Source organism: Musca autumnalis, unplaced genomic scaffold (assembly GCF_047663935.1).
Source record: "Musca autumnalis isolate F117 unplaced genomic scaffold, ASM4766393v1 scaffold_2, whole genome shotgun sequence".
Classification (NCBI taxonomy): Eukaryota; Metazoa; Arthropoda; class Insecta; order Diptera; family Muscidae; genus Musca; species Musca autumnalis.
Window position 1 is genome coordinate 17,589,193 of NW_027411755.1, and position 22,964 is coordinate 17,612,156.

At 25.3% G+C, this 22,964-nt stretch overlaps 1 protein-coding gene across 5 annotated transcripts in view; it reads left to right on the plus strand.

Annotated features, from left to right (window-relative positions):
* Positions 1-22,964, plus strand: part of Lar (tyrosine-protein phosphatase Lar) — a 992,349-nt gene that overhangs the window by 533,602 nt on the left and 435,783 nt on the right. The window lies entirely within an intron of this gene.

Below are 22,964 nucleotides of genomic sequence, written 5' to 3' on the forward strand. Positions count from 1 at the left end.
TCTTTCATGTTTTATTGATCTTCAAGCACCTTAAAGTATGTTGTATGCCCTTAAAGTATGCATTAATAATTCATGTCGTCATTCAGTACAAAACCCTCAACTATTTGTTTTTACATCGTATGTTTGGGGCCAAGAAAATTCGAACTAAAATACATATTTTTTTTTAATTTGAATGACACCTCCTAGAAGTATGCCTTTCAATGTTTTATAGATTAGGCTTATGTATAATACAAATCGGGTCCTTAAAGTATGCAATAATAATAACAAAAAGAGAACCTCCAACTTTTTTCATAAATGTTATTTTTGAATTCTACAAAACTTTTCTATAAATATTTTTGGTACCTCCTAGATTTATGCTTTAAAAATATCTTTCCAACAATACCTGTTTACATTGTTCTGAAAAAACATAATATTTTTTTTATTAAATATTTACCACAATCACATAAGCAATGTTAAGTATGCCTTCTAGACATGTCATCAGACAGCAACAATAAGAAAAAGCTGTTGATATCCTGCCTAACTCTCCTCCAGTCAGCCTTTTGGCGGCTAGCCTGCAGTGGCATATCAATCAAATGTTAAGCACTTTTTCATGTTCCCATGGCGTTTTTGTGTTTTTCTTTGCTCAAAACAAAAGATGGCAAATACCAACAAGTCAAGCATGGGGGCCTTTAGAACAATAACTTCTCACAGCTAAGACAAAAACAATTAAAAATGCAACAACAATAAATAATACAGGCAGGGTAACACAACAAGTTATTGTCTTTTTCTCACACACAAATGGCTGTCGGAAAAATATGTTTATGTCATATGTTTTTTTTTTCTTCTGAAATATCTTGCCATGCAATTGGAGGAGGAAATAAATGTATTACAATTTTTTATTGTTTTTCTTTTGCATTCCAGCCTAAAAGTATGCATAAATATATGCTTTTTAATTTACACAGTATGTTATTTTTATTTCTCTGGGACTCATTATGCTTGCAAGAGGGCTGTCATTTTCAAAAATTTGTTTTTAAGACTACGAAGAAAAAACTTTTGTCACAGACATTTAAAATGTCTCGTTTGGAATTTGTTGGTGTCATAAACATAGACGTCAGCAATATGGGCCAGGAAGATTGTTTTTCCTTTTAAAATTTGTTAGAAAACTTTTTGTTTATTTAGCAACTAAAATATTTTCCAAAGAAAAGAGAGGACATTTTTAGCACACACACTGATCACAATTATGAATAGCTTTAGTAGTTTCATTGTGTTTTAAATTAGTTTGCCTTAAAGTATACTCTAAAAAATCATGTCATCAATCAAAATCAAAGTGAAATTCTTTAAATTTTCTTCCCTTTTTCCTCTTCCACCACTCACACTCACATTTTTAAGACAACCATTTATTGTTTGCTCTTAACAAGATGACCCTCCTAAAAGTGTGCCTTATTTCTCACCTTTGCTATCGCCTTATAATGATCTCGTTTAATCTTACATATGGTTGAGTGGCAAAGCTATTTTCCAAATAAAATTCCTGGTAAAAATGCCTCCTGCCACCACCTGCATTTTGTTAATGAAGGAAAAAATCACTCCCTCGCCCCTGAAAGTATGCTTACTATATTCTCTGCATACATATTTCCTCATTTTCCTATGTTTTTTATTTTTATTTCCCTTTAGATTTTAATTTTGATTAATGATGTCCATACTATCCTAACTAACAGGGAGATCTTTAGGGAGTCTCTTTCTATGTAGACCTGAGGTATAGTTAAATTACACATCATTTATATGGCTCGTTAAGTTTATTTTCCATGATGTTTGTTTGATTTTTTCCTTTTTTGTCCATTGCTTTCATTAGCAGCTTGGCATATCTTTTAGCTTTGATACAAAGCAGGTGTTTTGCTTTATTTTTTATTTCTGTTCTTCTTTTGCCTTTCCTAAATCAAATTGACTTGAATGATAAAATGTTAGTAAATTATATTAAAAAGTTAAAATATCATTATATCAAAACATGTTAATGTTTCTGGAACTGTTCTCCCCATTTCGCTGCTGTCTGTTTTGATTGATTGCCAGGTCAAATTTGGACAGCTGTCTATCACTCAATATTAGTTTTAAAGGGCATATTGATGTTAGAAGAATTTTCTGAAAAAAAAAAATAATTCAGCTGGGAAATTTAATATCTAAACAAGTTTTATGTTTTTTGCAAATATTGGAAATATTGCCCTAAGAGTAGGTATGCCGAGAAGTATGCCTTGTTATATTAACAATGAAATTGCGTAGGCATCAATAGTTCTAGACTGATCACACTACGCCTAAATGTACACATCTTGTAATGATTTTTGTATAGATCACCTAAAACTATGCCATACTTTAGACTTCTTCTTTTATTTCTGCGAGGCAAATTTTTCGCGAAACAAGGAACTTCTGGTTTACAAGGAAAATCATTTTGCCGCTTCTTCTTCATTTTGACACCTAAAACTATGCCCTATTTTTAAATTACTCAACCTTAATTCTCAATTTATTTGTCCTCTCTTTAAAGGAGAACAGCTTCTTTTCCCATAAACTTAAATTCAACTATTCCCTTTTTTGTCGAATTGGCATATTTTCTTTGGGCTCAAATCCAATTTAATTTAAATATTTGCATATTTTTGTCCAATAATTTTTTCACAAAAAATACAAAACTTTTTTTTGCAAAATTACTTTTAGCTTGGAGGCTAACCAGAACAAACTTTCCCAACTTTCGGCAAATTTTCAAGAAAAACTTTCTAACGACTCAAAACTCATTATGAAGCTCGTAGTCGTCGTTATAAACCACCCAAAAAATACAGATTTACACCCAATTGTTAGCTCTCAAGGAACAAAACCATTAACAAAAAATACAAAACAAAATTTTGTAATGCAAAATAACAAACATTACAACAACAAAATAGCAAGCGAACCAAGCTATGCTAAACTAAAAATAATGTAAACCACAAAATAGATAACTTTTTGACCTCAAAGTTTGTTGTATCACTGCCCGGTTGGTTGGTTGTTTTGTTTGTTTTTGCCTTGGGTCCTAGGATGTTACTGAACTTTTTCTCCCTGAGAACACAACACCAACTTTAACAATTCGTAGAGAAAATGTGTTTATTTAACAATAAAAAAAAATATTGTATACATTTTAGAATTACGGGGCCAGAGAGATAGAGGGGGCATGTGACATGGACAGTGACATTGTTGAGGTAAACCCTTGACTTGCGTGTGCCATTTTAATGATGATAATTGTCTGATCAACAAGTAATGCAGTTTTTTGTCGGTTTTGAGTTCTGTCATGAAGCTGAAAGTTATGGATTTTTTTGAAAGGCAGAAGAAAATGCGGTTGATTGCAATTTTGAAATTGAATGATTGAGAAGTTGAGTTAGTGAGAAATATAAGCAATTTTGTAGTATACATTTAGGATCGTATAATAGAAAACAGCTGTTTCGCTAAAAATAATCTTTTTTTCAAGCATCCACCTTATAGTGGATTTTTTTAAGAAATATTTTTTCAAATATTGAACAAAACGTGGAATTTTAAAAAAAATATTTTTTCATGTATTCAACAGAACGTGGATTTAAAAAAAATATTTTTTATAAATTCAAGAGAACGTAGATTTAAAAAAAAAAATATATATTTTATATATTCAACAAAACGTGGATTTAAAAAAAAAATATTTTTCTCATATTTTCAACAATTTTAAAAAAATATTTTTTCATACACTCAATAACACGTGGATTTTTTAAAAAATATTTTTTTCATATATTCAACAAAACGTGAATTTTTTAAAAATATTTTTTCATATATTCAACAAAACGTGGATTTTTTAAAAATATTTTTTTCATATATTCAACAAAACGCGGGTTTTTTAAAAAATATGTTTTTCATATATTTAACAAAACGTGGATTTTTTAAAAATATTTTTTTCATATATGTAACAAAACGTGGATTTTTTAAAAATATTTTTTCCTCATCCAACAGAAGCGTACATTTTTTAAAAAATATTTTTTATATATTTAACAAAACGTGGATTTAAAAAAAATATTTTTTCATATATTTAACAGAAGCGTGGATTTTTTAAAAATATTTTTATCCACATCCAACAGTAGCGTGGATTTTTTAAAAATATTTTTTTAACATCCAACAGTAGCGTACATTTTTTAAAAATACTTTTTTCAACAAACAACAGAAGTGTGCATTTTCTAAAAAAAAAATTCCAACATTCAACAGATGCGTGCATTTTCTAAAAATATTTTTCCATAATGCAACAGAAGAGTCCACTTTTTTTTAAAAATATTTTTTTCCATAATGCAACAGAAGAGTCCACTTTTTTTTAAAAATATTTTTTTCCATATTCAACTGAAGCGTGACTTTTTAAGTATATTTTTTTCTCACATCCAACAGAAGCGTGCATTTTTTAAAACAGTATTTTTTTCAAGGGGGCCACCGTGGTGCAATGGTTAGCACGTCCGCCTTGCACTCAGAAGGTCTGAGGTTCGAATCCCAGGCCAAGCAACATCAAATTTTCAACGGTGACAAAATCCCCCCTCAGTAATGCTGGCGACATTTCCTGAGTATTTCAGCCATGAAAAACTTCTCTACAAGTGGTGTCGTAAGACACGCCGTTCGGACTCGGCAATAAAAAGTAGGTACCATATCATTGAGCCAATATGAATCGGCGTGCATTCATTGATTGAGAGAAGTCTCCCTTGTCCCATCTGGGATGTTTGTGGAATAATTATTATATTATATTTTTTCAAAATCCAACAGAGGCGTGCATTTTTTTAAAAATATTTTTTCAACATTAAACAGAAGCGTGGCTTTTCCAAAATTAATTTTATTATATATTCAAAAGAAGTATGGATTTTTTAAAAATATTTTTTTCACATCCAACAGAAGTGTGCCTTTGTTAAAAGTACTTTTTTCAACATCCAATAGAAGTGTGCATTTTCTAAAACAATTTTTCCACATTCAACAGAGGCGTGCGTTTTTAAAAATATTTTTCAACATCCAACAGAAGCGTGGCTTTTTCAAAATTATATTTTTTCATATATTCAACAGAAGCGTGGATTTTTTATAAATATTTTTTTCCACATCCAACAGAAGCGTGCATTTTTATAAATGCTTTTTGTCAACATCCAACAGAAGTGTGCATTTTCTAAAACAATTTTCCAACATTCAACAGAAGCGTGGATTTTTTTTAAAAATATTTTTTTCACATCCAACTGATGCGTGGATTTTTTTAAAAATATTTTTTTTACATCCAACTGAAGCGTGGATTTTTTTAAAAATATTGTTTTTCACATCCAACTGAAGCGTGAATTTTTTAAAAATATTTTTTTTCACATCCAACAGAAGCTTGAATTTTTTAAGACAATATTTTTTCAACATCAAACAGAGGCGTGCATTTTTTAAAAATATTTTACAATATCCAACAGAAGCGTGAATTTTTAAGACAATATTTTTTTTCAACATCAAACAGAGGCGTGCATTTTTTAAAAATATTTTTCAATATCCAACAGAGGCGTGCACTTTTTATAAATATTATTCCAACATCCAACAGAAGCGTGGCTTTTCCAAAATAATTTTTTCAACTTTAAACAGATAGGATTGTTTAAAAATATTTTTTCCAACTTAAAACAGAACCGTGGACTTATTAAAAATATTTTTTCCAACTTTCAGCAGAAGAGTGGATTTTTTTTGTTGCATTATTTTTTCCAACATTCAACAGAAGAGTGGTATTTTTGGGTGGATTTTCTTAAAAATATTTTTCCAACATTTAACAGAAGCGTGCATTTTTTGGGTGGATTTTCTTAAAAATATTTTTCCATTATACCACCGAAGCGTGGATTTTCTTAAAAAAAAAACGTTTTTTCAAACATCACACGTGGAAGCATGGATTTTTTAAAAAATATATTTCTTAAGCATTCAACAAATCGTTTTTTAAGTATTCGTGGATTTTTTTAAGAATTCGTGTTTTATTTAAAAATATTTTTGAAAAATTCTAGGTCTTTTTAAATATTTTTTAGGTATTCGTGGATTTTTTAAAAATATTTTTAAAGAATTCGTGGATTTTTTTGAATTCGTGAATTTTTTGTAAATATTTTTTAAGAATTCGTGAATTTGTCATAAATATTTTTTTAAGAATTTGTGGATTTTTTAATAAATATTTTTTTAAGTATTCGTGGATTTTTCTTACATATTTTTAAGAATTTGTGGATTTTTCATAAATATCTTTCTAAGAATTTTTGGATTTTTTAAAAAATATTTTTTAAGTATTCGTGGATTTTTTTTTAAAAAAAAATATTATTAAGTATTCGTGGATTATTTAAAAATATTTTTTAGGAATTCGTGGATTTTTTAATATTTTTTAGGAATTCGGCGATTTTTTACAAATATTTTGTTAAGAATTCGTAGAGTTTTCATAAATATTTTTTAAGAATTTCTGAATTTTTAAAAAAATTGTGAATTTAAAAAATTAAAAATTCGTAGATTTTTTAAAATATTTTTTTAGGAATTTGTGGTTTAAAAAAATTAGAAATCATGGATTTCTTTAAAAAAAATTTTAAGAATAAGTGGATTTTTTTAAAAATATTTTTTAAGAATTCATAGATTTTTCTAATAATATATTTTAAGAAATCTTTGATTTTTTTTAAACGATTTTTTTAACAATAGTGGTTTTAAAAAAATAGAAATCGTGGATTTCTTTAAAAATATTTTTTAAAAATTCGTGTTTTTTAAATATTTTTTTAAGAATTCGTGCATTTTTTAGAAATATTTTTGTAAGAACTCGTGGATCTTTTTTAAAATATCTTTTAAGAATTCGTAGATTTCTTTTTAAAAATATTTTTAAGAATTCTTGAATATTTTTAAAAATATTTTTTTTAGAATTCGTGGATTTTTTAAAAATATTTGTTAAGAATTCGTGGATTATTTAAACATATTTGTTAAGAATTCGTGGATTATTTAAAAATATTTTTAAGAATTCGTGTACATATTTTGTTAAAATTTTTTTCTGGATTTTTTAAAAATAATTTTTTAAAGAATTCGTAGATGTTTTAAAAAATATTTTCTTTTTTTTGTGGGAATTATTGTTGACCTTTGGACTGTATTGACTTCTTGATTTTTATTTTGGCTTTAGGTCAGAAATTAAAAACAATATGTTTTGTTTTTTATTTAATTTTTATTTTTCCAATATTTCGACTTTCTCCGAAAGTCATCATAAGGGAATTTTATTTTTATTTCTTTAACAACCGTCGAGTATGCACATCTTATTTTGGAAACGAGTATTTTTCAACATTATTTTCCATTATTGCGTAGATTTTTTTAAAATATTCTTTAAGAATTCGTGAGTTTTTATTAAAAATAATTTTTAAGATTTTAAGAATATTTTTTTAAGAATTCGTGGACTTTTTTAAAATTATTTTTTAAGAATTAGTGGTATTTTTTAAATGGTTTGTAATAATACGTTAAAAAAATTCAAGAATTAGTGGATATTTTTAATATTTTTAAGAATTCGTGTATTTTTTTTAATATTTGTTAAGAATTCGGCATAACGTTGTTTTTTTTTAAGAATCCTTTTTAAAAATCTACTAAATGTGAATTAAAAAAAATATTTTTGTAAACATTTACATTTTTACATTTTTTTTAAAAATATATTTTTGTAAGCATTCTACAAATCCTAGATTCTTTAAAAAATATTTTTTAAGCTTATACAAATCCTATATTTTTTAAAAATAATTTTTGAAAAATTCTACAAAACATGGATATTTTTTAAAAATATTTTTTAAGAGTTCTACAAAACATGAATTTAAAGAAATATATTTTTTAAGCATTCAACAAATCGTTGATTTTTTCATAAATGTTTTTATAGACATTTTACAAATCTTAGATTTTTTTAATGTTTTCAAGCATACTAGAAATCCCAGATTAAAAAAAATAAGCACTCTACAAATCGTAGGTTAAAAAAAAAATACTTTTTAAGCATTCTTCAAATTTTAGATTTTACAAAGATTTAAATTTATTTAAAAAATGTTTTTCAACATATTTATAAAATAATTTGTAGACATATTTAATAAATAAAATATTTTCAACATATTTAAAAAAATATTTTTTTAATATTCATTATAATTATTTAATTTTTAATATCTTTTAATATTTCGTTTTAAATCCACGTTTTGTTGAAAACGAAAAAAATATTTTAAAAATATCTACGATATATTGAATCCATTTATGGGTTAGTGACGCAGTATCGTACGCATACCAAGAAAAACAGCTGTCTAGTTAAAAATAATTGGATTCCTTGTGAAACTTTTAACGTCATCACCTAGAAAGTGATGCCATGAATTCCTGATACTTCCTATGAACTTTTAGCTTATGAAAAACACAACCTACAATGTAGTAATTTTCCATGTTAAGTGTCATATTTTGATATGATATATCGTATGTCTGCCAACAGAAAAAAAAATAAAAAACAACCATCATTTTGTCATTGTGTACGAGTATTTATCAAAATACAAACTACAAGAATTGGAAACTTATGGCACCACTACATTCCAAGAATTACCAACTCCATGACGGGAAAGAGAAAAACCAAACAACTTTTGCTAATGGAAGAAGCATGGGAATGTTACCTAGCCCCTGTCCAAAAGACAAAAAGAAACATTATGCAATAAAAATCAATGTCAAAGACAAAATTGTTTCAAGTTTTTGTTTTCAGGGCTTCTTTCTTCATTTCCCATATGTTTTTTTGTTGTTCCTCTTATTCTGGCAGGATATTTATGATTATTGTCATATTATGCCAGCCAGCTGCGTGTTTTTCATTTACACTTGTCTCAAAGTGTGACACTAATGTGTGCAAATGTATGACAAAATATCCTTCAAAAACTTAAGACCTGTACAGACGTCGATTGTCAATGGCAGTGTAGTATTCGAAGGGATCTAGACATAGGTATCAAAAAGGAAAAGACATTTATAGAAACATACAAAAATATATGGGATGGATTAGAGTTTGTACACATACATATGTGTAAAGTTGTTAGCTATTAAATGTAATTCATTGTATTTGGAAAACTTTGTCTTCTCCATGTTTTAATGTGTTTGTATCTTCTTGATTGTCCTTTACGAAGATGACAAAGAATAAACATAATGTTTTGCTACATTGATTACAATGCCATTATCCTGTTGTAATGACATACATATGTATTTATATGTGGAATAGTTTTGATGAGTTTTTGTTTTATTGGTATCACTTTTGGAATTGTGGAGAACCACCACACGATAGCCTGGTGGTTATGAAACATTCATATCCAATAACAATCAATATATAATTAATAACTTTTAATAATTATTGCCCAAAGTTTGACATTTTGCTGGCAATACATAATGACAGACTATTACAAGACAATAAAAGAAAAAAAAAAATATTTTTAAAGTATACATTTGGGAGGTGATTTGTGGACTATGGAAAGGAAAGAGGTATCTTCACTTAAGTAGTTTTGTTATGCAAAAAATTTTAACTTTCATTTGGCAACACTATTGCAGATGCAAGATCTGTTAAATTGACATATAGATGGCATTATAGGACTCATTGCAATATTGGTATATATTTGATAGATTTTCTTGAAGGAATTTTCTAGAACATCGTCTAAATTAATGACCGCCATTCTCGATTTCAGGATATATGGGAAAGGAACATAAAACAGATGACTTAAAAGTTTTGTTTTGCCTAAAAGGCTTTTATTTTTTATCTGACTATGACATATGTAAGATCTATACAATTGACATATAGATGGCGCTACAGGGGTAATTACAATATTAACATGTATTTTAGTAGTTTTTCAAAATATTAAATAATGTTTTGTAAACATTACTCTCTGCAAAGAGGATAGTGATGAAGTTAAGCCAATGGAGGAATACCCCAGACTTAAGCAATAATATTAAATAATTTAATATAAAGACCATTTTCAACCAATAGATGTCAGGCTCAAAGTTTAATCATGGTCATTGTGCAAATTTACATTATTTTAAAATAGTGTTCATTGTCAGGACTCTGCAAATAATATTGTAAAATAGTTGTAAAGATTAGTATTCCAGCAGCGCCAAATGAAATCAGTTAACTTGATTTAATATTTTCATAATTTCATTCTATCCCAAGTCCACAAGATCACTTTTCTTCTACATAACTGAAGTCTGTTTATAATTAAAAAACATTTATTTTCTAATTCTGGTCCAAAACTGTTGGCAGGATATCCTTATTCTTCCTTGCTTCTGGCTATCATATCTATTTTCTGACTTCTTTTTCTTAAAAAAATACTTTGAAATATGTACTAATATTATTAAAAATATCTTGCTCCAAAGGAGAAAATAGTAGGGGAAAAAACGAAAGCAACATTAATAAATTTCACAGACATATTGAATGAGTCCCCCTCCCTGTTGTAGAAGTTACCACAGTTTTACTTTTTTTATTTAAAATTATTTTTAAATATTTTTTTTTCTTCTCACTTCAACTTTTTTTCTCATTTTATTTAACAATTCATCCGTCGTCGTGTCTGCATAAATCATCAGGAATATTTCTAAATGTAACTTAACGAAGAAATAAAGAGCTGAACATGAGAAAGAACTAAAAAAAAACCGAGAAACCTTTTACTAACACATTTTCCTAAATATATTTTTTTTGTTCAGCTTGGACTGGTAATGCTTTTCATTTTTTGTTCTCGTCGCTGTACAGAGAAATAGAACAAAAATTTACATATTTGCATGTTGTAAATGCGAGTATGTATTGAATACCTTTATGGCGCTAACTTTTCATATCTTTTGCCCGGTATGTGTGCTAACAAAAAATTCCAACGAAATTTCTCACTGATAATATGTAAATTATGCCATAGATATTGTTGTAATTTTTTTATTCTGCATATCATTAAAATTGAATTGACATATAGGGTAACATTGGTGTTGGCCAAAAGATGGCGCAGATTTTCGTCATAGGGTTCTAATGAAAGGGACATAAGATGAATTTCATGAGTGCAGGCTGATTTTATTTTTAAATAAATTATATAATGTCTACTTTATATCGTCGAATATTTAAGTGCAGTCGAACATGGTTGAGATAGCCAGTTGACAGTTGACACTTTGGATGTTGTCGCCCTCTTGAAGTCAGAAGCTCATGATTTTATGTGTACAAAGCGAAATATCAAGTTAATTTAATTAGTTTCGATTTAGAACAGCTGATTTGGTATATTGCATCCTAAAAGTATACCGCAACATTGAAATTAATTTTGAAAAAGCTTAAATTGCTTACCTTCAATTTGGGGGGGTCCAATAAAATTAACATGGCTTTCAGAACGTTCAGGGGTTTCAAAATATTCTAATGTTGACACCAGCAAAAATTTTCTTTAAGAAATAAGTTTACAAATCCAATTTTTGCGGATGCTTAGAAAAGATAAAGATCCAGGTTTGGTGGTTTTGAAAGAAACATTAAAAAAATAAATTAAAAAAAAAAAACTAAAATATTAAAAAAATATCATTTTTTTAGAGAATAATCATCGTTAAAAAGTATATAATATTTTTTGTAAATATTTGTAAGAAAATTTATAATGACAGAAAATAAATTGAAAACTTTTTTGTTAATAATTTTTTTAAATTTGTTTTAAAACCTCAAATCATCGCGGATTTTTTTTTTTCAAAATTTCCACAAACTTAAATTTTTTAAAAAAAATTATATCTATAAATTGTTTTAAACAAAAGGGTTTTTTTAAAAATATATTTTTCAAATTTTCTACAAAACGTGGGTTTTTATAAATTTTTTTAGAATTTTCCACAAGTCGAGGATTTAAAAAAAAATATTTTTTTTAATTTTCCACAAAAACTGGATATTTTTAAAAATGTTTTTGCAAATTTTCCACAAAACCTGGAATTTTAAAAAAATATTTGTTTTAAAAAAATATGTTTCTAATTTTCCACAAAACGTGGATTTTTTAAAAATAGTTTTTCAAATTTTCCGCAAAACTTGGTTTATTAAAAATAATTTTTTCAAATTTTTAGCAAAACATGAAAAAAAAACGTTTTAAAAAATAGTTTTTCAAGTTTCCGACAAGACGTGGATTTTTTAAGAAATATTTGTTTCAAGTTTCCAACAAGACGTGAATTTTTTAAAAAATATTTTCTTTTCAAATTTTCCTCAAAACAGGGATTAAAAAAAATTTAAGCAATTAATTAATTAAAATTTCCACAAAAAGTGGATTTTTTTTAAAAAATATATGTTTCAAATTTTCCTCAAAATGTGGTTTTTTAATATTATTTACGAGATTTCCACAAAATGTGTAAAAATATTAAAAAAATATTTTTCAAATTCAAATTCAAAATATATATTTTTCACATTTTCCACAAGTCGTGTATTTAAAAAATACTTTTTTTTTAATTTTCCACAAAACCTGGATTTTTTTTTTAAATATTTTTTTTAAATTTTCCACAAAACCTGGAATTTTTAGAAATATTTTTTTTTTCAAATTTCCACAAGTCTTGGATTTAAAAATATTTTGCTAATTTTCCACAAAACGTGGATTTTTTAAAACTAGTTTTTCAAATTTTCCACAAAACTTGGCTTTTTAAAAATAGTTTTTAAAATTGTTAGCAAAACGTGGATTTTTTAAAAAAATATAGTTTTTCAAGTTTCCGACCAGACGTGGATTTTTTAAAAATAGTTTTTCAAATTTTCCGCAAAACTTGGCTTTTTAAAAATAGTGTTTGAAAATTTTAGCAAAACGTGGATTTTTTAAAAAATAGTTTTTCAAGTTTCCGACAAGACGTGGATTTTTTAAGAAATATTTTTTATATTTCCAACAAGACGTGAATTTTTTAAAAAATATTTTCTTTTCAAATTTTCCACAAAACATGGATTTGAAAGCATCCAACTAAATGTGGACTTAAAAAATATTTTTTTAAAATATCCGCAAAACGTAGATTTTTTAAAAAAATATATGTTTCATATTTTCCACAAAATGTGGATTTTTTTTTTAAATTATTTTTCAAATGTTCCACAAACTGGGGATTTTGCTAAATTTAATTTTCGAATTTTCAACAAAATTTATATTGTTATAAAAATAATTTTTTAAAATTTTCCACAAAAAATATATTTTTTTCACATTTTCCACAAAACGTGGTTTTTTAAAAATATTTTTCCAAAATTTCCACAAAACGTGGATTTAAAAAAAATAGTTTTTCAAGTTTCCGACAAGACGTGAATTTTTTAAAAAATATTTTCTTTTCAAATTTTCAACAAAAAATGGATTTAAAAAAAATATTTTTTCAAGGATACAACTAAACGCGGATTTTTTTAATAAATATTTTTTCAAGGTTCAAACAAGACTTGGATTTAAAAAAAATATTTTTTAAGCTTCCTACAAGACGTGAACTTTTTAGGAAATATTGTTTTCAAGTTTCCAACAAGACGTGGATATTTTAACAAATATTTTTTTCAAGTTTCCACTTAATGTGGATTTGAAAAAAAATTCGAGAATTGCACAAAACGTGTATTTAAAAAAAAATATTTTTCGAGTTTTCCACAAAACGTGGATTTTTTAAAAAAGTATTTATTTCGAGAATTCCACAAAAAGTGGATTTTTAAAAAGATATTTTTCTAGAATTCCACAAAACATGGATCTTTAAAAAAAACATTTTCGAGAATTCCACAAATCATGGATTTAAAAAATATATTTTTTGAGATTTTTTAAGAAATATTTTTCACAATTTCCACAAAACGTGGATTTTTTTAAGAAATATTTTTTCACAATTTCCACAAAACGTGGATTTTTTTAAGAAATATTTTTCACAATTTCCACAAAACGTGGATTTTTTAAGAAATATTTTTTTAAATTTCCACAAAACGTGGATTTTTTAAGAAATATTTTTTCACAATTTCCACAAAACGTTAATTTTAATTTCTTTAAATTTTCCACAAAACTTGGGTTTTATTATTTTTGTTGTTTTTTTAATTTTATTTTAATTTTTTTTCAAATTTTCCACAAACCGTGGATTTTATTTTTTTTCCAAATTTCCCACAAAACCTGGAATTTTTTTTTAATTTTCCACAAAACGTGGATTTTATTTTTTTTTTCAAATTTTTTAACAAATATTTTTTTCAAATCTTTTAAGAAATATGTATTTTTTCAGATTTCCCACAAAACGAGGATTTTAATTTTTTTTTCAAATTTTCCACAAACCATGGATTTAAAAAAAATTGCAAATTTCCTACAAAACGTCGATTTTAAAATTTTTTTTTTCAAATTTTCCACAAAACTTCAATTTATATATTTTTTTAAATGATCCAAAACAAGGTGGATTATTTTTTTTTTAATTATGCAAAACAACGTGGTTTTTTAATTTTTCAACAAAACGTGGAATTTTTAATAAATATTTTTCCAGTTTTTAAAAATATTTTTAAAGATTCCAACAAAAAAAAAAATTATTAAAAAATCTAATTTTTATATATATATTTTTTAGAAAATGATCTACGTTTAAACAAAATATAATATTTTTTTAAATATATTTTTAATATTTATTTTATTATGATATATTGATGATTTTTTAATTTGTTTATTTAACAAAAATTTCCACAAAACGTACGTTTTTTTAAATAATATATAAATATATAAATTTTTTTACAAATTGGGGTTTTTTAAAAAATATTTGCATAAAATTTTCCACAAAATGTGGAATTTTTTTAATATTATTTTCGAGGTTTCCAAAAAATGTGTTTTTTAAAAAAAAAAAAAAATATTTTTCAAATGTTCCACTAAATGGGGATTTTGTTTAATTTAATTTTCGTTTTTTCCACAAAATTTATACGTTTTAGCAAATATTTTTCAAATTTTCTACAAAACATGGATTTAAAAAATTTTATTCACATTATCCACTAAAAGTGGATTTTTTAAAAAATGTTTTTTCAAAATTTCCACAAAACGGGGATTTTAAAAATATTTTTTTAAATTTTTCAAATTTCGAAAATGAGATTGAATCTTCAACAATGAACAAAACAAACATTTTTCAAGAAACGTGGATTTAAAAAAAAATATTTTTTCAAATTTTTCACAAAACGTGGATTTAAAAAAAATATTTTTTTTTTAATTTATCACAAATCGTGGATTTTTCTAAAAAAATATTTTTTCAATTTTTTTACAAAACATGGATTTAAAAAAAAATATTTTTTCAAATTTTCCACAAATCGTGAATTTTAAAAAAATATTTTTTCAAACTTTCCACAAAACGTGGAAGTTTTTAATTTTTTTTAATTTCACTAAAAGTTGTCTACTTTTAGGCTGCCACCACGAAAATATCTCTATATGGCATATGTTCTCACTTACATATCCCCTGACATATATGCAAATTTATTAGTAATAATATGTTTGCCTTTAAACAACAACAAGTATATTTTGCCAAAGAAAATCAATAAACGAAATTTATTCCACATTGAACTACCTCAAGACAAAAAAGAAAGCAAATACTCTCAAGAGAAAACAAAAAAAAAATGTAAATAAAAAATTTGCATAATTTGAGCACGTTCTTGGCTTCAATTTCCCCATCATTTTCCGCAAAAAAAAAACGTTCCATCAATGTAAGACGGCAAACTCTAACGATGCTTGGGGTATTAACATGCCTCCAAGCTGTTAGAGGAGAGATTTCACTTGGTGGATTACGAGTGAAGTGTGTTAGAATGTGTGGGTTTGCTTGTCAGACTTGTTTTAACATCACGTCTATTTGATGAGAAGTAGACGATGAACCAGGGTGTAGAGAAAGAAGAAGTTCACATCAAATAGAGTATATCTTTGCTTATTTTGTGATATACGAAAAAAAATCTAAACTGACAAGTATCATTTTAAATAGCATATTTTCTGACTTAAATCAAATCATGGTCTTTATCATCTTCATCATGGGTTTCATGTTGTTGTGTTGTTTTTTTTGCTGCTGTTTTTCGTCTACTTTTCACTTTGTGTTGTATCTTTACAAGGAATTTTTCTTTTATTGTGTATATTATTGAAATTATAGATATCTATGCTGTGTGCTTGGTATGTAAATATATTTCCCCCTACTGTATCTCCATGTTATGACTGGAAAAATGGCAATCATATTTGTAAGGAAATATGAAAATTGATAGGTTTTCAACAAGCCAGCATATGATGAAAAAGATGAACATATTTCAACGAACATATATACACATAATAATGTTAACAATGAAATAAACAATACCAAGTGATAACGAGCATATAAATTCTCCTTTAGATGTTTGAGAACTAGACTAGAGGGGGAAATTTTGAGAAGGTGAGGAAGTCATTTTAATATAAATTTAAAGAATTTTTATTTATTTCTTTTGAAATTCTTTTGTTTGCTTAGAAATATTTTTAATGAAGTATGGCATACTTTTTGATTATCACATCAAAAATAAACAAATAATGTGGCATATTTTAAGGATGTTTATAATTGATGGCTTTAAAATAGTATGTTGTAATAAAGTTAAACATATTTTTAGGCATACAATAAATTAAAAGTAATATTTGTGGCATATTTATTTGTGACGATTATAAAATGTAGTTTGAGTATATTATTTTTAAAATTCTTTTGAATTATGGGAATATTTTTGAAAAATAAACAAATAATGTGGCATATTTGAAGGAAGTTTATAATTGATAACTTTAATAGTGTTGCAATAAAATCAAACCTACTTTTAGGCACAGCGTATTCCAAGAAATATTTGTGTCATATTTTAGGATGATAATTATTAAGTAGTTGATTATTAAGTATATCATTCTACTTGACAAAAAATATTTTAAAATTATGTGTTATTTCTGTTAGATTATTTCGTAAAAAATAAACAAATAATGTGGCATATTTTTAGGCAAAAGATACAATGATGTAGAAATTGATTAATAGGTATAAATTCTATTTATAATTATATGTTATTTGTCTTATATGTATTTGTATGTCTATACTATTCATTATGATTATGACGCGTATATAAAACTATAAATGACAAAGTTCAATGGACAATTTTTATTAAAAAAATTATATAAAAATAAGTCATAACAATGGGACAAATTTTAATAAAAAAATATATGAAAATTAAAAAAAAATATTTAAAACAAAAACAAAACAAAATTAATAAATATAAAAAAACTCAAATTGGTGAATAATAAAAAACAAGCACCTCTAAAACTCTTAAAATTAACGCGCAATTTCAACTCGTAAATAAAAACAATAACGCGTTCAATAAATTATATGATAAAAAATAAATAACTTAATTGCTATTTTAATGTAAAATAAAAAAAATCAAATATATTCGCATATAATTTTAACCTGTTCCTGTCACCATTGTTCCAGATGCAAATTTTTCGGATTTTCCATATATACAATATCTGACACGTAAGTTTTAGGGCTGCGCAACAAAGTTTCTCAAATAGGGGAGAAATCGGTTGACGAAAGAAAAATATATGGAAAATGTGCAAAAAATACAATGTTTACCTTTTTAGTTCAAGATTGTTTTTTAATTTATTTATTTTTATTTTGAAATTGCAATTCTATAATTCAGCTACAATAGAAATCAGAAGATCAATTAATTTTTTATATTTTTAGGAGATTTTGAAATATTTCTTCAAGGCCACAACACTTGAATTTTTTAAAATATTTTTCAAGATCTCATAACTTGGATTTTTTAAATATTGTTTATGACCACAAAATTAAGATTTTTAAAAATATGTTTTCAACAAAACGTGGACTTTTAAATATTTATCCGTGAAGTGAGGATTATTTAAAAAATATTTTTCCTCAAAACATGGATTTTTAAGAAATATTTTTCCACAAAACATGGATATTTTAAAAAATATTTTTCCACAACGTGGATTTTTAAAAAATAATTTTTCCACAAAAATAAAAAATATTTTTTCCACAAAACGTGGATTTTTTTAAAATTTTTTTCCACAAAACCTGGATTTTTTTAAAAATATATTTTTCTAAATGTCGTGGATTTTTAAACAAATATTTTTCCACAAAATATAGATATTTTAAAAAATATTTTTCCACAACGTGGATTGTTAAAAACTATTTTTTTCCACAAAAATTAAAAAAAAAATTTTCCACAAAACGTGGATTTTTTTTCAATATTTTTCCACAAAACGTGGATTTTTTAAAAATATGTTTTCCTTCAAAACGTGGATTTTTAAACAAATATTTTTCCACAAAAATAAAAAAAAATTTTTCCACAAAACGTGGATTTTTTTAATATTTTTCCACAAAATGTGGTTTTTTTACAAATATTTTTCACAAAACGTGGGTTTTTTAAAAAATATATTTATCGACAAAACGTGAATTTTTAAAAAATATTTTTCCACAAAACGTGTATTTTTAAAAAAAAAAAAAAACTATTTTTCCCTTAAAACATAGATTTCTTGAAAAATATTTTTTCCACAAAACGTAGATTTTTTAAGTATTTTTACACAAAACGTGGAATTTTTAAAATGTTTTTTCCACAAGACGTGGGTTTTTTAAAAAATATATTTATCCACAAAATAATTAAACAATATTTTTCCACAAAACATAGATTTCTTAAAAAATATTTTTCCACAAAACATAGATTTCTTAAAAAATATTTTTCTACAAAACGTGGATTTTTTTAAAAAAATATTTTTTTAATACTTCCACTAAAAGTGGATTGTTTTAAAAATATTTTAAAATACTTCCATTAAAAGTGGATTTTTTTTAATATTTTTTTTCAATACATACATAAAACGTGGATTTTTTAAAAATATGTTTAATACTTCAACAAAACGTGGATTTTTTTTAAAAGATGTTTTCACTACTTCCACAATACTCGAATTTTTTAAAAATATTTTTTTTTTCAAAAGGCCACAAAACTTGAATTTTTTTAAAATATTTTTCAATACTTCCACAAAAAAGTCAATTTATTTTAAAAATATTTTTCAATAATTCCACCAAACGTGTTTTTTAAAATAATTTTTTCAATAATTCCACCAAACGTATATTTTTTTAAAAATATTTTTTCAATAATTCTAACAAACGTGGATTTTTTAAAAATATTTTTTCAATACTTCCACCAAAGGTGGATTTTTTAAAAAATATTTTTTAATAATTCCACCAAATGTGGATTTGTTTTAAATATATTTTTTTTCTTCAATAATTCCACCAAACATGGATTTTTTAAAATATATTTTTTTCAATAATTCCACCAAACTTGGATTTTTTAAAATATATTTTTTTCAATAATTCCACCAAACGTGGATTTTTTAAAATATATTTTTTTCAATAATTCCACCATACGCGTATTTTTTAAAAAATCGTTTTTTCAATACTTCCACAAAACGTGGATTTGATTGAAAATATTTTTTCAATAATTCTAACGTGGATTTTTTAAAATATATTTTTTTCAATAATTCCACCAAACGTGGATTTTTTTTTTAAATATTTCCACAAAACGTGGATTTTAGTGAAAATATTTTTTCAATAATTCTAACAAACGTGGATTTGGTAAAAATATTTTTTCAATACTTCCATAAAACGTGAATTTGTTTGAAAATATTTTTTCAATACTTCCATAAAACGTGAATTTGTTTGAAAATATTTATTCAATATTTCTAACAAACGTGGGTTTTTTAAAAATTATTTTTCAATACTTCCACAAAACGTGGGTTTTTAAAAATTATTTTTCAATACTTCCACAAAACGTGGGGTTTTAAAAATTATTTTTTAATACTTCCATAAAACGTGGATTTGTTTGAAAATATTTTTTCAATACTTCCATAAATCGTGGATTTTTTTAAAAATATTTTTCAATACTTCCACAAAACTTGGATTTTTTAAAAAATAGTTTTTCAATAATTCCGCCGAACGTTGTTTTTTAAAAAATATTTTTTCAATAATTCCACCAAACGTGGATTTTTTAAATAATAATTTTTCAATAATTCCACTAAACGTGGATTTTTTAAAAAATATTTTTTTCATAATTCCACCAAACGTGGATTTTTAAAATATATTTTTTTCAATAATTCCACCAAACATGGATTTTTTAAAAAAATATTTTTTTTCAATAATTCTACGAAAAGTGGATTTTTTTAAATATATTTTTTTTCAATAATTCCACCAAACGTGGATTTTTTAAAAAATATTTTTTTCAATAATTCCACCAAAAGTAGATTTTTTAAAATATATTTTTCAATAATTCCACCAAACGTGGATTTTTTTAATATTTTTTCAATACTTCCACAAAACGTGGATTTGATTGAAAATATTTTTTCAATAATTCTAACAAACGTGGATTTTTTAAAAATATTTTTTCAATGCTTCCACAAAACGTGGATTTTTAAAAAAAAAAAATTCAATACTTCCACAAAACGTGGATTTTTTAAAAACATTTTTTCAATACTTCCACAAATCGTGGATTTTTTTAAACATATTTTTCAATACTTCCATAAAAACATTTTTTCAATACTTCCACAAATCGTGGATTTTTTAAACATATTTTTCAATACTTCCATAAAACGTGGATTTATTTGAAAATATTTTTTCAATAATTCTAACAAACGTGAATTTTTTAAAAATGTTTTTTCAATACTTCCACAAAACGTGGATTTGTTTGAAAATATTTTTTCAATAATTCTAACAAACGTGGATTTATTTGAAAATATTTTTTCAATACTTCCATAAAACGTGCATTTATTTGAAAATATTTTTTCAATACCTCCATAAAACGTGGATTTGAAAGTTTTTTTTTTCAATACTTCCACAAAACGTGGATTTTTTTAAAAATATTTTTTCAACACTTCCATAAAACATGGATTTGTTTGAAAATATTTTTTCAATACTTCCACAAAACGTGGATTTTTTTAAAAATATTTTTTCAACACTTCCATAAAACATGGATTTGTTTGAAAATATTTTTTCAATAATTCTAACAAATGTGGATTTTTTAAAAATATTTTTTCTATACTTCCACAAAACGTGGATTTGTTTGAAAATATTTTTTCAATAATTCTAACAAACGTTGATTTTTTAAAAATATATTTTCAATACTTCCACAAGACGTTGTTTTTTTTAAATATTTTTTCAATACTTCCAAAAAAGTGGATTTATTTGAAAATATTTTATCAATACTTCCATAAAACGTGGATTTATTTGAAAATATTTTTTCAATAATTCTAACAAACATGGATTTTTTAAACATATTTTTCAATACCTCCACAAAACGTGGATTTTTTAAAAATATTTTTTCAATACTTCCATAAAACGTCGATTTGTTTGAAAATATTTTTTCAATAATTCTAACAAACGTGGATTTTTTTAAAATATTTTTTCAATACTTCAACAAAATGTGGATTTTTTTAAATATATTTGTTCAATAATTCTAACAAACGTGGATTTTTTAAGAATATTTTTCAATACTTACACAAAACGTGGATTTTTTAAAAATATTTTTCAATACTTTCACAAAACGTGGATTTTTTAAAAATATTTTTTCAATACTTCCACAAAACGTGGATTTTTTAAAAAAATAGTTTTCAATACTTCCACAATACGTGAATTTTTAAAAAAATACTTCCACGAAGCATGCATTACAAAAAAACAAAAACCTTTTCAATACTTCCACGAAACGTTCATTTTAAAATAATTTTTCAATACTTTCACAAAACTTTGATTTCATAAAAAAGTTTTTTTGACAAAACTGGCATTTTTTAACATATGTTTAACTTCCACTAAACGTGGATTTTTTAAAAATATTTTTTCCGCAAATCGTGAATTTTTTAAAAAAAATATTTATTCAATACTTCCACAAAACGTGGATTTTTATTTTTTTTTAATATGATTTATTTATGTGATTTTTTTTTTAAATTTTTTGTAAATACCGCAAAACGTGGTTTTTTAATATTTTTCAATGAAACATTCAATTAAATCCCATAATTTGATCCACGATATTTCTTAAATAGATACACAATGCTCTGCCCACACACACACCACCACCTCAAATCGCAGCCTCCGTAATTTCCAAAATCTCCACAAACCACATCTTTATCATCTTCAAGTATACTTGATTTAGCATACTTAATATGATCCCTAAAATTATGCTATACAGTTCGTGCCTTTCTTGCAAAGCAACATCTTAATACCGAGATAGAATTTCCGGGAAAATCCAAGCTATTGATAAAATATGCTGTATTAAATTTAAGAATAATGCCGGTATTTGCATAAATGTCAGTAAAGATGGAATACACAAACAAAAGGAACAAAGAAAGAAAAACAATAATAATAGTAACAAAAAGAGCAAATAAATAAATGCAAAAGAACATACAGCACACATCGGCAGAACGATGGAGGGAAAAAACGTAATAAATTCCATGTAAAACAAATAAACCAAAGGAGCTGTGTTTTTTTTCCTAGAAAATGACAACAAAAAAGCCGAACAAATGAAATCAATACACCACCACCACCATAGATTGGAACTCAGAGCAAACCCCAAGAACCACTTCCTTCCTAGCATCCTCACTCACGTTTGTACTCACATTCACAAACAATGCGCCAGAAAATCGAATCATGGAGAAAATATGGTTAAAGTGGAGGCCATACAAAATTGTAATTTTCAGAATTTGTCACGAATCAACAATTTATTTGTATGACCTCTTTGGGCGACATGGACCATCGACAACCTTAACACCATGGAACACACACATATACACCGGACGACCATCAGCATTACCATTTACAAAAGGTACAAAAAGGAACGGAAAAGAAAACAACCAGAACCAGATTGATTCTCCCAGTAATGCTATAAAATATTTCCATGCAATCTTATTGCCTTTGTGGGGCACTCGGCAACGGTTGTTTCTTTCTTCTTTTTTGACCACAACAATACGAATATCCCAAAGATGTGTGGATGGAAGGCAGTGGGTCCATTGCTGCCTGCTGTACGCACAACAGGATGTACT